This window comes from Panthera tigris, chromosome B1, assembly GCF_018350195.1.
Source record: "Panthera tigris isolate Pti1 chromosome B1, P.tigris_Pti1_mat1.1, whole genome shotgun sequence".
NCBI lineage: Eukaryota > Metazoa > Chordata > Mammalia > Carnivora > Felidae > Panthera > Panthera tigris.
Genome location: NC_056663.1, coordinates 15,214,408 through 15,230,585, shown reverse-complemented (window position 1 = coordinate 15,230,585; position 16,178 = coordinate 15,214,408). Strand labels below are relative to the sequence as shown.

The 16,178-nt window shown below is 44.2% G+C and overlaps 1 long non-coding RNA gene across 1 annotated transcript; it reads left to right on the top strand.

The window, feature by feature from the left end:
- Nucleotides 1-5,157: 5,157 nt before the first annotated feature.
- Nucleotides 5,158-15,101, top strand: LOC122237605. The gene is made up of 3 exons (XR_006216184.1): nucleotides 5,158-5,426; nucleotides 13,270-13,619; nucleotides 14,993-15,101. It is a non-coding gene; the product is annotated as an uncharacterized LOC122237605 (long non-coding RNA).
- Nucleotides 15,102-16,178: the final 1,077 nt, after the last annotated feature.

The window sequence follows — 16,178 nt, the reverse complement described above, 5'->3', positions numbered from 1 at the left end:
CTCAGTTCCAGAAGGGATAGGCTCTGGGCTTTCCAGTTCGTTCATGTCACAGCATCCTTCTGTCTAAGAATTACAGCCTAACCAGCTTATCTGTCATCAAAGGACAGGGGGATTTTTCTCTACCTGTGTGGAAAAATGATCTGAGTCATCTAATTGGGTTTTTGACCTGTTAAAAACTTGAGAAAAATAGCTCTCCCAATAGAAATCTGCTTTCAGATGGACTACCTTACTGCAGACACAAGCAAAACTCTCATTTAATGGTCAATGTTGAGCAAAGATGTCATGGTTATGGAAGATATCTGCTTTTCCCCCCAAAGCCCTCAACCCATGTTGCTAAAGGGTAGGAGGCATGAGTAGTTATTATACAGAAATGGTAACACAAGCCTGGGTATTGTCCAGGCCTGCCACACTCTTTGACTATTTTATGGGTGACTCATTGCCCCTGGTCTCAGGGCAGAGACAGAAGGCAAGAAAAGTGAGAAAGGGGGCTCCCACCACCCACATAACCACTATCATTCCTGCTCATCAAAACAAGAGTCTAAAACAGTTGCTGGAAAGTACCTTGAATGATCCCTCATAGAAACAAGAGCAGAATAAAGTCTGTACAATAAATGCTGGGCACCAAACAAACATTCTCCCACCAATTGTCCTGTTTGTGTCCTCCCTGTACCTTGCTTCTTCCACTAGCCAAGCTTTAGGTCTCATTTCCCCTGGATTCTTCTCTTTCTCCCAGGGTTTAAGAGAACCAAGTCCTGTTCCCAGAGCTTCTGGACAGTGCTCCTGGAACACTCAAGGAGGGAACGGCAAGGCAAGGGGCTAGGCAGAGGGTGGAAGAAGCACAGGATTTGGTCCAGGTCTGAATCGCAGTTCAGCAGACATGTAACTTGCTGCACTTTACTTAATCTGAGCCTCAGTTTCTGCATCTGTAAAATGGGAATGCTATTATCAACTTAGTGGGCTGTTGTGGGAAATAAATATTCTCATGGATATGCCATCAGTTCTCTGTTGGAGAGACATATTGTATGAACAATCAAAGCATGCCTCAAACTGTGCAGCTGTCCACAGGAGCCACAGCTGGGCTCTGGGGGACACAGTGATGGCCTTTTTTCTTTTTTTAAATGTTTATTATTTTAGAGAGACAGAGCATGAGCAGGGGAGGGGCAGAGAGAGAGGGAGACACAGAATCTGAAGCAGGCTCCAGGCTCTGAGCGGTCAGCACAGAGCCCGACATGGGGCTCGAACCCACGAACCACGAGATCATGACCTGAACAGAAGTCGGACCCTTAACCGACTGAGCCACCCAGGCGCCCCAAGTGATGGCCTTTTTTTGCTGACTTTTTCCTGGCCACTGCCTGTAGGGTTTCAGAAACAGAGTTTAAATTAATTTCTGGGAGAAAAATTTTAATATGTAATTTCATATACATATTTAAAATATTTAATGGATGTGAGAAGCAACATGTTCAGCTGCCAAGAGCTCAGGACCATGAGTTCAAAAGCCAAGAAGTGTGAGTTCAAAAGTCAATGCAACAATAAAAATAATATTAATAATTTCACTGCAGCATTTCCAGGGGTATTATAGAAAAAAAAAAAATGAGGTTATCTAAACCCCGCCACTCAAAGTGAGGTCTAAGGATCAGGAACTTTGGCCATCATCTGGGAGCTAATTAGAAATGCAGAATCCTGGGCCCCACCCCAGAACTACTGAATTAGAATCTGCATTTTACCAGGATCTACAGAGGATTTCCAATGCACATTATCTAATGTGCATCTATCCAATGCACTGATCTAAAAGCCCTTGAGAAATTAATGCATTTCTGTGATGAAAGGTCACAGATTTATATTCCTCCTTAAGTAAAATAGCATCTCTTGAGAAGATGTCATTACAGGTGCAGTTAGATTCATATAGGACAGGGGTGCCTTGGTGGCTCAGTTGGTTAAGTGTCCGACTTCCGGCTCAGGTCATGATCTCACAGTTCGTGAGTTCAAGTCCAGCTGCATCAGGCTCTCTGCTGTCAGTACCGAGCCTGCTTCAGAGCCTCTGTATCCCTCTCTCTCTGCCCCCGTCACCTTGCCCCCACTCACATTCTCTCTCTCTCTCTCTCAAAAATAAAATAAACATTAAAAGAGAGATTCATATATGACAGAGACAAGTACAGGAAGACCTTCCCCTCTTCTTCCTCCCTTTTAGTACTAATGTGTAGGGTTGCAGAAATGAAAAAGCTTAGTGCTAAGGCAAAGAGAGGTTCTCTTGGGTGGGAAAGAAGAGCTCACAAGTGTGGGAAGGGAGAGAAAAAGATGAAAAAATTTGACAAAGCAGCTTCTGGGATTACTGTAATTTAATAAAGTTTTGCTGAGATGGGTGATGACTTTTCCCTCACTGCTTTTGGAGTCAAATTCTCCCTACTTCTTCTGGAATACTCCAGGACTCACATATCCTCGTTCCATAATTCAACTTCTTATGTCACCATTGTTTGCCCAGCATCGTACCAGGAAAACATAAATAATGTAAATTGTTCAAATATTATTTTACAGTTTAAAGGTACTTTAGATGTCCTAACTCCAAAAAACTCACATTACAGATGAACATCCTTCTTTAGTCTAGAGACTCAAAGTACTGGCCCAAATTCATAAAGAAGAGCCTGGCTCACATGCTGGGATATGTTCTCAACACTCATCACAAACTAAAGACAACAAAATCTGAGACACCTGACTCTTCTTCTGAAAACTTAAAAGCATTCGGTACACTGGGTCTTGTGCACAGCTCGGGAGGAAACCCTGAGCCATCTGGAAATCACCCGACTCCCATGGAAACTCCCAGTTGACACCCCATTCGTAGATACATGAAGTGGTTTTGGAGAGGGGGCAGCTAAGACTGAGCAAAGAAGCCAGCCCTGAACAATTCCTCCCCTGCAAGGTGGCCAAGAGCCCAGGAACGTGGCTTCCTTCCTCACCAGAGTCTGCTTCTTCCCCAGGGGTGGGTGCTGACCCCCACCGGGGCTGCTCCAACAGCACCAAAGCATGGTGGCCCTGGTTCCCAGCAATGTCCCCTTTCCCGGCAGCACCCAATTCTTGGGCTCTAAGAAGTGTGCTTTCTCCCAATCCCCTTCATAAACTTCTACGTCAGATGTGAAAGAGTAGGGCTTGGGTGCACTCTTTCAGTAGCCTGAACACCCATCTGGCCCAAACACTTTTTTATTTCATGCCACAGCCCAACTCTAGGCAGCTGTTATTTTTTGTCCTGGAAATGTGAAGTATAAACCCAGGAGGAAGGGCAGAGGAAGGGGCAAGTGGGGGGCAAGGGGGAGTGACTGCTGAGACTAGTGTTGGGGTTGGGACAGGGGGGACAGCAGCCAGGGTGGGGGGCAGGGGAGTATTAACAGTGACAATCACTGGGGGGGGGACGCAGCTCTGTTTGCCACAACTGACTAGTGTCAAAGGTGAACAGAGCTGGACACTAAAGTGGTAAAGACAGATTTTAATCGGTAGTACACCATCGTCATAGGGAAAAGCCCAGTGTGGACTGAACTCAACTTTGGTACAGAAATAGCCGAGCATTTTAAAGGAACGAGGCAACACGGAGGGGGCTGAGCGGGGTTCAACAGAGGCAGGGAAGTGAAAAATAACAAAAAGTGAGAAGTGCGGGTTGGTGCATGTGAAGCCCATCTGGGTTTGTCAACTGGAATTTATCAAAGTTGGGCCCCTACCCTTCCACAGAGAAGGGGGAACGAGAGCCCCACCTTCAAGTGTTGGCTTGGGAAACAGTAAATTCTTTTGGTGGCCTTGAGCTTTCTCAGACAAGCACTTTAAGCGGGGGCTTAGGCTCATCCTAGGGATGTGGCCTTGAGCCGTTAGAAACTATTTTGGTGTTTTGTTCAGGTCTTTATAGGCCAAGGTTGAGGCCTAGTTGAGAAGTGGGCTCAGGGGAGCCTGGCTAGTTTGGCCAAGTTGTCTGTCACTGGCTTGTGGTGGTTCCCTTTCATGTTGAATATCTTCAACAGTAGTTTTTAAACCAGCATTCCTTTTGATTCTGGGGGGGGGGGGGTGGCCTCACTCAACACATACAGCTGATATTTAGGGTTGTGCTGTGCTGGGCACTGACCACATGATATCTCCTCCCCGCGGGAGCATTTGGGGGAGTGACCGCCCACTTTCAGCCCATCCCCGGACGCGCCACATGCGGAGGACACCGGCCAACTCAGAGGGGCCACGGAAACAGCGCAGCTTTGGCACTGGAACTGGGTCGGAATCCCGATTCTGCCATCCGCGGTCAAGCTTCCGTTCCCTCACTTCTAAAATGAGGGAAGGGCCTCTCTCCCTTTGGGCCGCTGGATTAGATGGAGCCATTCTGTAAAGTGGGTAGCATCTAATGAACATTCAATAATGCTCATTCCTTTCCTTCTCTTTTAGAAAGAAAGTTCAGAAAAGTGCCTGATTCAATAAACAGGCTAAAGACCAAAATGCCCCTTGTAAGTGGGTTGTAACTCAGAAACAAAAATACATTATATTTACATTTCCAAGAGCGCTCACAAACACTCATTTGTGCTATAGTTCCCTACATATTTAAAACAAAGGGTGCATGAGCAAAACACATTTTTACCCAGCTGTTTCGATGTGCAAGGTGTGCACAACTGAGACAGGTCTTTCCCGAAGTAAGCCTGTGGTGAAGACTTCGCGGAGCGCAAAGCCGAAGCACTGTGCCTAACTCTTGTCACCCTCACCTGGAGTTGTCTGCAGAAAAGAACACATTTTCTTGCCAGGCAGACTGCGGGTTCACATCCTGGGTCCTCCATTCAATAACGTGTGGTGTGGGCGAGTCATTTGATTTAGCTAAACCTCAGTCCCCTGATCTGCGAAAGGGGCTAACCACAGCATGTGACCCCGAGGGTTCTTCGGGGGATCCGATGAGCAAACGCACGGTTAAGTGCTTCGTGGAGTGTCTGCTCGGGGACCATCACTGGACCCTGCGCCCCTTCGGCGTGTGCATCTCGGGGCTGCAGAAGCGCCTACACGGTAGCGGCTCCGGGCACATTTGCAGAACAAATCCACCCTGCGATGGAGAGGAAGAGGACTCCTCCGGCCAGTACGACAGCCGCGCTTTACAGCATCCACCCTTTACAGTAGCCATATTTTACGACAGCCACGCCTGATGACTTTCACTAGAGAGGGCGGGACGTGGGTCTCGGCTGAGCGGTTTCAGCATGTGGAATAAGCGTGGAGCCAGGAGGAAGAAGCCGTGTAGTCCAGTAGTGTTCCCAGGCCTGTGTGCAGATTCTGTCCGGAAACCCACGCCCAAGGCCGCGTGGGCTCCCAGGTCTCCGAGCTTGCCTCTGGGCTTAGCTGGCCGTGCTCAGAAGCGGGTCGTCCTCGAAAATAGAGATTCGCAAAGGAAGTTTTCATCTCGGTGGAGACCTATTGTTGGAGGAAGGGTGAGATTCTAGAAAATCGTTACTTATTGTTGATATCCCTGTGAGGCATCCAGAAAGCAGGGGGCTTCGGCCTGTAACCCTGGTGGGTTATAAAAATGCGATGACAACGCTCTTAGCTTCCTAGTGCGTTCGTTCATTCGTGCACCAAAGAGGACACCCACTGTGTGCCTGGCACAGTCCTAGATACAGCAGGCACAGCAGGGAACAAGGCAGAAAGAAACCCTGCCTGCCCTCAGGGGGTTGACATTCTGGCATGCACCTGTTTGGCAGAAATAATTCCAGAATATGAGGGTCAGGAAAGAATCAACGGGGCGAAGAGGAAAATAAAAAGGAGTAGAACAGCGGAAGGGGGAGACAGATGAAGGAACCCATGTCAGGGCCTGGAGGAATCCGCCACGCTTCTTCAGGGTGCCGCTGGTGTTGCCATGGTTACCGGTCCGGAAGGGCCGTAGGTGATGTTGAAAGTGCATCTCTTATTTTTGTGACATTTATATGTGGCAGTCGCAGAGCCTCTGCGTGGGTTGACTAAAACCCACTAGTGACTATCCAGTGCTGAGGAAATGACCCAGAAATTCTCAGCCTTCAGTTTGCTCCTCAGTTTTCTCTTGGGTATATCTACCAAAAATCCAGCTATCTTACACAAAGAGCAGTAAGGACTTCTTTGGACTCTGTGGTGACTGTATCAGAATACTGCTGCACAGCTGTCAAGTAGGCTCTATGTACTTAGGAAGCAGGGAATCCAGAGGTGGAAGGAGGCTGAAGGTCTGGGAAAATCTGAAACATGGGCATTGCTAGGACAGGCATCGGTGAGATACCACGATAAGATGCCCAAGTTGGCCCGAAGCCTTGAATTAGTGGGGATTAGATGCCCAAAGGTCCTGAGCAGGGCATGGCTACATGTGACAATGGTTGATTTACCCACTGTGCCATTTTTCCAGGAGTCCGCTCTACCCACCTGACGTCACAGGATTCCCCATGCCAGGCACAGAGCACCAGATGGGCTCCCATCTCCTCTCTCCCAACGTGTAAACTGACTTCTGGAATTCTCTTGGGACTGGAAAGGCCCTCCCTCCTTCCAGCATGGGAGAGCCAAGCCAGTGAGAAGGAGCTCAACCCAAGCTGCTACCCTTCCCTGCCGCCTCCCCTGTCCCCCCCTGGGTGTGCCGCATGTCCTCCCAGATCCAGCAGCCATCACGCCTGGCCTCACAGCATTTGCAGCACCTGAGCTGTTCTGGTGCAACTGTTGGAAAAGAAAAGCATCCTTTTTCTCTGATTTCGATCAAGACCATTAGGAATTTTTTTCTAAAGATTGTTCCATAGAACGAGAAGAAAAAGAGCCATAAAATTCAGGAGCTTAGAAGTGAGTGAGCATATGCCTCTCTGACAAGCATCTAAATTCTCTTCCCAGGCTGAGTTGGGCTCAGGTCACAGTCCCCAGGCCGTTGGAAACTAGACTAAGCTCTTTGCCTTTTCAAGTGAATTTAGCTGGCACCAACTGGACTTCTTTTTCTTTCAGAACCTGCCTGGAAAGTTAGAGGGATGGGAATGGGGCAGTCTTGGGGCTACGCTGTGGTTTCCATCTTCCTTTGCCCTGGTTCTGTCTGTTGGATGAGGACAGCTTGGCTCTGCCCGATTTGCCCTTCCTATTCAGAGCAGGGACTTCTGCCCTGCCACCCACTCTCACCCCCAACCCCACCCAGAATGACTGATAGCTAGATGATAGGAGACATAGCAGCTGTTTGAATACTCCTAGTAGTGATTCAGTAGAGACCTTGGAGAGAGAAGGGGGCATTGCTGGACTGGGGTCCTTAAGTAGATAAGAGGTCATGGGGTCTAGAATGCACACGAGTGAAGCACACGAGTGAAGAAGACAGGAATGTGAAGAGGGAAGGCCCGGCTGGCTGGCATGTGTTTGTAGAGGTTTTATTCTTCTAGCTTCTAGTCATGCAGTGAAATGATAAGCCTTGTCATGGGCTCGTGATGGTGGTGGAGGAGGTGTGAAGTCAGAGTGGGAGACTGGCCGCATTAGGAAAATGGCACAGAAAATACTCACTTGAGATTTATGGTCATGAATTAAGAGGGCCAGTCAGTGTGGCTTTGGGACTTCCTCCAGGCACATTGAGCTCCACAGTATGTGGAGAGCTGGATTTAAATAGGGTTGTCGTTTCGCCAAGTGAGTGACAGAGCAAAAGAAGGTGGAGGGAGCCGGAAGTTTATGCAAAGGAGGGACGGTGATGGTTTCCCATGGGATTGAAGTCTGTAGCGGGGAGGGCAGATGGACAGCCGGGTATGAAGGACAGTATAGAGAGGGCAGGACCAGTGGGTTGAAGGACCTGATGGGGTCAAGGGATTATGAGTCTGGGTTCTAGAGAGAGTAGGGAGGAAAGATCAGAGTGGTGGTCCATGAGTGGGCCAGACGGATTGAGGTTATGGAGGAGTGTCAGTTATTAGAAATGGTGTGGTTGTGCCTCAGGGTATGATCATGAAAGTGGCTGAGGCAGGTCAGGGAGCATGATCATTAGAGAAATAAGTTCCACGAACTGAGAAGACTGGTTTGGTAGAATCATCTAAATCATTGGTGGGCAAACTATGGCCCCTGGCCAAATCCAGCCTGCTCCCCAGTTTTAAAACAAAGTTTTATTGGCCAGATGCACCCATTCATCTATGTATTTTATATAACTGCTTAGCCAAAAACAATTCCTATCTGGCCCTTTGCAGGGAAGGTTTGCCCGCTTCTGATCTAAGTGGATATTGAATTCCCCACTGTTTACAATTTTAAGAGAACAAGCAATGTTCTACAACCAAAATTTAAACCAATGTAGTTTCCTATAAAAAATACTCATGGTGTGATGGTTCTAAGCCAATTGCCCTTGAAACTATGAACATGAACTTTTCAGTATTCCAGAAAAGCTCTTTGCCCTTCTTTATAAGCAGATACTCAGTTCAATTTTATAATGACAGGATACAGAATAAAGTTAAACCCATTTAACTTGAATGATATGCTAACAGTTCTGTCCATATTCACTAAAGTATCACCCTATTTCAATTATAAGATGAGGGAGAAGCTGTCTGCTCTGTTTAGCTGATTAAGGAATAAAGTGCTTTTAATTTTCATTTCTGTATTGGCTGTGAGTTCTGGTTGTGTGATATCTTTCCAACCGGGTCAATTCTGTACCTAATTAAATACTGTGAGGCCAACATATAAATGTTCTGTCCTCTCAGAGCACCTGTGCTCCAGAAGAGAAGGAACTTGTAGTTCTTTAGAGAGATCTTCCCTGGCTATTCCATCTAAGTAGGTCTCTTCCCTGCCCCATGTCTAAACCATCACCCTATTCATTTTCTTCAAAACAATTGTGCAATTATGCACCAAAACAAGTCAGAGTATTTTCACTTACTGTCAAAAATTTCACTCACGTTTCCTGATTCTTGTCAATAAGTGGGATTTTAGATAACATTTTTATTAGCAGTATGTTTTTTTCATTGTATAACTTTTCTTTGATGTATAACGTACATACTCATTTGCTCTTAATTTTGAAAGTATATTTGAGGTGCCTGGGTGGCTCAATTGAGTGTCTGACTCTTGGTTTCAGCTCAGGTCATGATCTCAGGATCCTGGGGTCTGTGCTGAGCATGGAGCCTGCTTAAGATTAATTCTCTCTCTCTCTCTCTCTCTTAAATAAAATTAAAAAATTAAAAAAAGAAAATATATTTAATACATCCTTTCAGACTTATTTCTATGATTGAATTTAAAATGTTCCTATTCCTTCCGTAGCATAACTTCTCCATTTTTGAGTTATCCCTTTTTAGACAGGGGGATGAGTGATTTTTCTATGGGTACCATTTTGTTAGCCCTTGCAGATGTGACAATACCTTTTTGTCCTTTTCTCTTATGAGTAGCAATATTAGCTTGTTGTAGAATTCTTGAGTTGTACTTGCTATGATGTTGTTCTACGGCCTTCTGGGAATTCCTGTTATGGAACAAAAGTCCAAAGCCACACTGATTTCACATTTTTCTCTACAGATAACTTTGAACTTTTATTTATTTTGTAAATTCAGGCATTTCTCAAGGAAATGTCCAGCAGCTGTACTCTTAATTTTCCTTGGAAAAGGATGAACTTTTACATTTTTAGAGTTGGGTATTGTTTGTTTCAGGAAAATATCCCTTTATCTTCATCATTTTCATTCAATTGCTGTGGTTTCTCCTTTAGAAATACCAGTCATCCAGAAAAGAGTTTTGTATTCTCAGTCATCTTTCTTATCTTTTTGATCTCTGCTGCTCCCTTTTCCTCTGCATCCCAGGAGTTTGCCCTCTGCCTCTTTTTTTTTTTTAATTTTCTTTTAATGTTTATTTTTGAGAGAGAGAGAGAGCGCAAGTGGGAGAGAGGGTCAGAGAGAGAGGGCGACACAGAATTGGAAGCAGGCTCCAGGCTCTGAGCTGTCAGCACAGAGCCCGACATGGGGCTTGAACTCACTAACTGTGAGATCATGATCTGAGCCGAAGTCAGACTTTTAACCGACTGAGCTACCCAGGCGCCCCTGCCCTCTGCCTCTTTAAACTGCCCATTCGTCTCCCTCCTACTGTCCATCATTACTTCAGTTCCAGGCACTGTTATCTCTTCCCTGAGTTGAGACCCTCTATCTTTTTGCTTCCTCTGTGGTCTCTAGTCCATTCTCTATGCAGTAGTAATTAATATATGTATTTAAATATATATGTATATATGTATGTATGTACGCAGATAAATACACATACACACACACACACACACACACACACACACACACACACACATATACATATGTATTGACACGCAGTAACTTTGTTTCATATTTAAAATCCAAAATGGTTTTCCTGGCAGTAAAGGTCCTATGTGACTGACCGGTGTTGTGTTTCCAAATTGATCTTGTACTGTTCACCACGCACACTGCTCTTTTTTAGGTTCCTCAAGCAGGCAGAATCCTTTTTTCACCTTACAGCAAGCTGCTTTCTACTTTCTCTGCCAGTAATGTTCTTTACTTGCTCTTCTCAAAGCTGGCTCAGAGTAAACACCACCCCGTTCCAGGAGCCTTCCCTGATGCCTTTATCTAAGTAGGTGCCCCCCGTTATTCCCTAAATCAGCGCCCTTTTGGTTTTCTGCATAGCAGTTATCACATGTTAAATTATTTGTTTATTATTTTATTGTCTGTGAATCTCATCAAAGTATAAGTTGCAGCAAAAGCAGGTTACGTCTGTTTCTCCTATCTCTGGGCTCTCCACTCCTAACACAGTGCTCGGCTTATGTTGGGTTCATAATTATCTGTGGAAAGTATTAGTTTATCTTGTATCACTCCATTTTCATCTCCACTTATTCTTTATGGTTTTTGTTTTTTTTTTTTTTTGCTTTTGCTAAATAGAGGTAATATCTTTTTATGTCCTATAGAGGATGCCAGTTTGTTGAATCTTGTGGATTCTGCTGTAGCTTACTTATTATTTTTAGGGCTATTATTCTACTGGATCATCAAGATGAATTCCCTTTCCTATTTTCTGTTGCTTTTTACAATTAGCTCCCCATTGTAGGGTTCCTACCCCCCGTATTTACTCATCCTTGAACGTGGTGGCATCTGTATACAGTTGGTGTCTGTTAAGAGAGAGCAAGCTGATTGTGTGTGGTCACATCTGCTTGTGTGCAGTCTCATTCTCTGAGCGCTGGCCAGAGGGACATCACAAGCTCCTGTTCCCAGTTCCCGGCTGATGTTCACCCCGAGAAGTTCTGTTTTACCACATCTCCAGCTCCTCCTAGCTGATTGGTTCTCTGATACTGTATTTGGAATCCAAGAAGTGCCTGGAAAACTTAGGTGCCTCTATCCTGCTAAACAGGTTTCTTTCCCACTCTTCTATTACTTAGTGAACTTTACTTGTGGGGACTGTTTTTCCTCCAGTGTGATGAGCTACCCTCGGTTCCTCCTCCTTTCTGCACGGTTTGGTGTTTTCTCAGTTCCTATGTCTGAATGGACCGAGACTAAAAGAAGCATGGGATGGGCAGTGGAATCACCAAGAACTCATTATCTCAAAGAGTAGCACCTGTGTGCCTCTCTGGTTGTTTCAGAGTTCGGATCCGCAGTCCTGTGGAGACATATGGGAATGGCTTCTGACCTTTTTCAGTGGCCTCAGTCTCCAGAAGTGAAACCCTGGATAAGTATGCCTTGACAAGGAGCATGTCAGTAGGCGTTTTCCCCGCCCAGCTCCCTCTGCCCTGTAGCTAATGGAGTCTGTCTGAATCTTCCATGAGGTTGTCTGTCAAGCCTGGTTTTGGTGAGGGTGTGTGATTTTGCTTTTTGTTTTCTCCTGGGAGGCTGAGAAAAGTTGCATTTTAGGGCTGCTGATCAGATCTCATGAAAACCTCCCAATTTATTATTTTCTTATGTTTCACGCTGAGATGATTTTCCTCAAAGCAGCATAAATAAGGAAGGAGTACTAAATATATGCTTTTTTCACCCCTCAATCTGTATGTTAAAACTAGCACTAAAGGGAATTACAAGAAGATTGTTATATTTTCATATTTGGTTGGGACTATTTAAAGCCTTTCTTCCTCGTAGGTACAATAGACTCTTGTTTTTGTTTTTTTGTTTTTTGCTTTCTGCCCTAATTCAGCAAGGAACATCAGCCAATGCCTATTTCTCTTTAAATTTAATCCCTCCCATTCTTTTCTATTTTCACCTCTATGTGAACAGATACGCACTAGGGAAACATAGAATTAAATACCTTGAATGGGTCAATAAAAAGGCTTTTCTGTGTGTTCAGGGTTTTCGGTGATTATTACAGGGAAAACAGCCAGAGAAATTACAAAGTATGTATCTAGCACTCAGCAACAGAGAAAATTTCAAATATGTATTTTAAAATATTTTATTATATAAAATATATTTAGCACAGTACATATAAATATATAGATATCTTATGTATAATTGGGGTTACAAAGTAGGTATTTATCACTCAACAGCAGAAAGAATTTTAAATATATAACATATGCAATTATATAGAATGCAGTAAACATATATTTTGTATATTAAAACACATTTAAATATATCTGAATATAATTACACATAAATATATATTAAGTATATTTTACATTGTATTTACATAATATAAAATATATATTTCATATGTTAGAATACATTTTAAATATATATTTAAAATCCTCTGTTGCCGAGATAAATACATGTTTTGTAACTTCTCTGTTCAGGTTTATTTTACACACACACACACACACACACACACACATCCATTGTATTTACTTTTAAGACAGTAATCGAGGGACCAAAAGGTTTAGCTCATGGGGGCACTACAGACTATAGACTTTAGATTGGCATAAAATCTGGACGGGAACCAGTGGATTTGGTGAGCAAATCCTTGCACTAAGCTGATATTTTCAACCATTTGAGCTGAAAGCCAGTTCATAGCTCAAAGATTAAGGCTTTATTTTGAAAATAGAGCTCCGCCTAGTGGTCATTCGTAGGCTGACTTTAAAGTTGAGTTCTAGGAACTTGCCAGTTTCAGGGGAACATCTACCAATTTGTCTTCTTTCTGCTTTGAATTTCTGTCCCTCTGCTTGAGGTAGATTTCAGCTTCTATTCACCCCCTGGATCAGGATCCCTTGTGATTTATTCTTCCAGCTGGATGATGATGACACACCCTTCCTAGAAAGTGATCAGATAGGATGAAGGAGCAGGGTTCACTTTGGCTGCTGTTTGATGGTTACAGAGGCAGCTGGAGGCTGGCGGTGGGAAGAACCCTGGGCTAAGACCCCCAGGACACCCAGGTCTTGGTCCTGGCTCTATCATTCACTGGTACACTTGTTTCCCACTGCAGGGCTCGGAGCCTTTATCTCTGTAACCAGAGGCCGAAGGAAGACTACTCTTCAGGGCATCATCCACTTCCAAGATTCTGTGGTCCTGGAGAGTGTTTCAGAAGGAAGGGGGATGTTAGATCCGGCACCTGGCGTTTCTCAGAGGGAAACTTCCTCCACAAGTTTGGCCCTTTCTGAAGTAGCGTCATGTGGCTGACCTGGGGCCTAGGGAGAAGAAAATCCAAGCACAAGCTGCGTGGACAGCTCCAGGCACTTCAGTCGGGGGGTGTCCACATCCTCCTCAGAGGGATTCTGCTGATGGAAGAGTTCTTGGAAGAGGTAGCCAAAGAAGATGAAACGGTTTTTAAGATGGGTAAGAACAAATGAGAGACTGTAGTTTAAATATATCAAATTAACAAGGGGCGCCTGGGTGGCTCAGTCGGTTGAGCATCTGACTTTAGCTCAGGTCATGGTCTCACGGCCGGTGAGTTCGAGCCCCGCATTGGGCTCCGTGCTGACAGCTCGGAGCCTGGAGCCTGTTTCGGATTCTATGTCTCCCTCTCTCTCTGCCCCTTTCAGGCTCATGCTCTCTCTGTCTCCGAAAAATGAATAAACCTTAAAAAAAAAATATATATATATATCAAATTAACAAATTAAAAAATTTTTTTGCTTGGTGTAGGTAAGGGTACTGTAAGATGACCAAGCTGATGGGAGTATAAACTGGTTGACCTTTGTCTGTGTGGTTTGGGCACATCAAGAGCTTTAGAAAATGATCATTATCCTCAATCTGCCATTATGTTAGAGAAAAACTAGAAACAACCTAAGGGTTTAGCTTTAGGGAGGAGGTTGAATAGTGAGGCCTCCAGTTCTCTTAGTACTTGTTTTTCCATGGAGCCTTTCTTCAAGTGGAGTATTACATGAAAGTCTCAAATGCACAAGGATTGATTCAAGTGGGGAAGGGGGTTCTGTTTCAGTCCCCCACCTGGAGGGGAGGACCCAGTCAGTCCCTACTCTCCAGGGTGACAGCCATGGCCAATGTAGGACTCCACGGCATAGCGCAAAGCCACCCACCCACTCAATCAGTCACGGGATATTGATCGCATTTCCCTCCAACGGGTGGAATTCTGGATGATTCTTTCCCCTATCATTTTACTTTTCTTTACTAGACAAATTTTTCATCATGGTCTTTTTTTTTTTTTTTGCCACTAGATATTTATGTTAAGATATTAAAAATGATGTCAGTTTATTATTTTACAGCTGTATGTATAATTGTCATAGGAACTATGTGTCAACCTGGCCAACATATTCTTTATTCTCGGCCGATCTTCGGGCTTATTAGGGAAACCTGAACAAACAGAAAAGCAGTGTTAAAAAATAAAAGCCACTCATAATCCCACCACCTAGAGAAAACTACCATTAGTATTTTTAGTGTATTTTCTTCCCGATTTTTTTCTGTGTGATAGGTGTGTGCCTATATATGTATTATTAAATACATAATAAATATAGTATGTATCTTATATATGGCATTTTATTCATTATAAAGTTTTACACCCTATTTATTTTTGTAAACATTAGATATTCCTAAAACATTTTGGAAACATCCCGTTTAATGGTTTCTCAATATTCAATTCTGTTGACAAAATATAATTTTATAACCAATGTTTTTATTATGATAGTACTCATGTGAACATATTGTATGTAAATCTTTTCCATATATCTAATTTCTTCCTTAAATTGGATTCCTAGAGAGAAGATTACTGGGCCAAAGATTATGAACGTTCCCCAGGCTGAAGAAGCATATGGCTCAATTTCCCTCCCATCAGTGATTATGACACAATGCTTAAAAAAAGTCTTCTCCAAAGTAAGTGACCAAGTGACCTTTATTTTGGTAGTGATTGATTGAGGATTAGAAATACATGTGCTATGTAGCCTGTTCATTAGGGGATAAGTCTATTTATTTAGACAATAATTATAAACCTACTAGATTTACATTTAAATGTTTTTTTATTTGTTTCAAATTGAGCTAGAAGCTGTTGAATGTTAAGGAGTCCTTTTGTCAGTTTACAGTCCATTAACGTGACACAGTTAAAGCAAATTACTGGTTTGATGTTTTGCATTACTAGCCTCAGCTAAAGCAAAGACCGACAGCATTCAGTTTTGGACTGAGAATGAAGGCACGAGCGAGCAAGCCCACAACCCCCCACACTTAGCGAATGCAGTCTTCTGCTTCACAGAACGCCTTGCTGGCCGCCCTGTTTTCTGGGGCATTCTCAGAAGCTAGCCTCTCCCGTTGTTCCACGTCTGAGGGTGCAGGCTCGGGCACACGGAGGCCCCGTTCAGCTGAGACTGAGTCCTTCTCTTGTATCCCCAGTGTCTCCTTGTTGATGGAGCGTTTCCTCTCGGTTGAGGGCTGGCATGACAAGGTCCTTACACCTGAGCACTCAGACATCACATGATGGGAGTGAGTCGTGGTTCACATAAAAACCTATATATTCTTAGTTTTTAGAAAGAGACTTAGTAGGAACTTTTCAAGGACAGGAATCCTCCAAACCTAGTACAGTGTCTGACCTGGAGGACAGGCTCCGTAGAAAAATTGTTGAACTGAGAACTGGGAATGTAAAGATGGGTAATGGTATGGGAGTATTATATATGGAACATTATTCATTTGTCTAGAATAATTCTAAAATAGGGGTGCCTGGGTGGCTCAGTCGGTTAAGCGTCTGACTCCAGCTCAGGTCACGATCTCACAGTTGGTGGGTTCGAGCCCCGCGTCGGGCTCTGTGCTGATGGCTCAGAGCCTGGAGCCTGCTTTGGATTCTGGGTCTCCCTCTCCCTCTGCCCCTCCCCCGCTCATGCTCTGTCTCTCTCTCAAAAATAAATAATAAACGTTAAAAAAATATCTCAAATTGGCGCGCCTGGGTGGCTCAGTCGG